Below are 1,627 nucleotides of genomic sequence, written 5' to 3'. Positions count from 1 at the left end.
CACACACACACACACACACACACACACACAATGTTACCTTAGCAATTAGCTGAAATATATATTTTTAATATTTTATTTTATATTTCAGTTACATTTCAAGTCATAAAAACATTTTTATGGTTTTACTTTTAGTTTACTATAATAGCCACGAAAGCCACTGATGTCAAAACAGCAAAATGGTATTTTTTTTTACATTTATTTACATTCATTCATTTAGCAGATGGTTTATCCAAAGAGACTTCATTTTAAATCATTTTTATAATAATGTCCATAGTTTAATTATATAGCCACTTGACTCAATAATATTCATTGATATCTGAAATAGAATACTACTATACACAGTATATACTAAATACTACATACTATTATTTTACATAGCATGCAAACAGTATGCATTTTACAATAAATATTTCAAACATAGTATGTTAAAAATTATTAATGTTATTATGGATTATAGACTCCATGTATTTGAGTTAAAAACGTCTTGATGCTGGATTTGTTTCAGCTTGTGTCTTCTCCAGATGTTAACTGATGGACTGGAGTGCTGTGGATTATTGTGATGTTTTTATCAGCTGTTTGGACTCTCATTCTGACGGCACCCATTCACTTGCAGTGAGACACTGATGCAATTTCTCCAAATCTGATGAAGAAACAAACTCATCCTGATCTCTGATGCTCTGAGGGAGAGTAAATGTTCAGCACATTTTAATTTTTTAATCTAAACTGTTGCTTTAATTGATGTAAATAATGACTATTTTATCAGCTCCTCTGTTTCATGTTAAAGAGCCTTTGAGTGTGTGGAGAACATTACAGACTCATGATGTGAATAAAGCAGCATCTCCGTGCTTTAGCTGCGGGAGGATTCGCCGCAGGCTTCAAATGTGCTTGAGAAACTCGATTCGCTTGCTTGCGACAGACTCTCTATCTGTAATGCGTCCAGCCTGGGCCGAATGATCTAGTTCTGCTTGAAGATTTGGGAGAGTGTTTGCATTGCAGATGATTCACGGTTTCTGGGATCATTTGAGGTGTCTTGAGTCGAGCGCTTGAGGATTCGCAGGCTGTAGTTTGGTTGATATTACTGAGATCTGGGCCAGAATATGAAGCGATTGTTCAGAATTCAGAAGCAGTGCTGCTGTGTCTTTAAGACTCGATGGCCTCGATCAAGCACGAGCGTCGCTCACTGCACTCTCGCTGTCGTGTTGACTAATGAGTGCACTCGTGTAACACGGCTCTTTGGCTTGTGTTTCTGTTTAACACCCTGGGATTTGCTCTAGAATGGAGCATTTGGAGGGTAAAGGCTAGTTTTTGGAAATGTGTCAAAAACATGTCATATTTCAGTTCAGAATGAAAAAAGGAAAAATAAATTATATTTTATTTAGAAAATGAAGCATATGTACATTTAGCATATTAACATAATTTATGTATTAATTAGCATAATTAATTAATAAATAGTATATTTATTAAATATTATTTTTATTTACTATATTGTTTAAATTGTATTTATACATGGCAGCATTTGTTTTACTGATATCAATGAATGATTTTTATTTAGTGATTTTATTTTTATTTATTTATTTACTTGTTTGTTTGCTTATTTATTTGCGCATTCAAATAATGAGAATTTGGG

This window comes from Sinocyclocheilus anshuiensis, unplaced genomic scaffold, assembly GCF_001515605.1.
Source record: "Sinocyclocheilus anshuiensis isolate Anshui unplaced genomic scaffold, SAMN03320099.WGS_v1.1 scaffold595, whole genome shotgun sequence".
NCBI lineage: Eukaryota > Metazoa > Chordata > Actinopteri > Cypriniformes > Cyprinidae > Sinocyclocheilus > Sinocyclocheilus anshuiensis.
Note: the sequence above shows the minus strand (reverse complement) of the source record.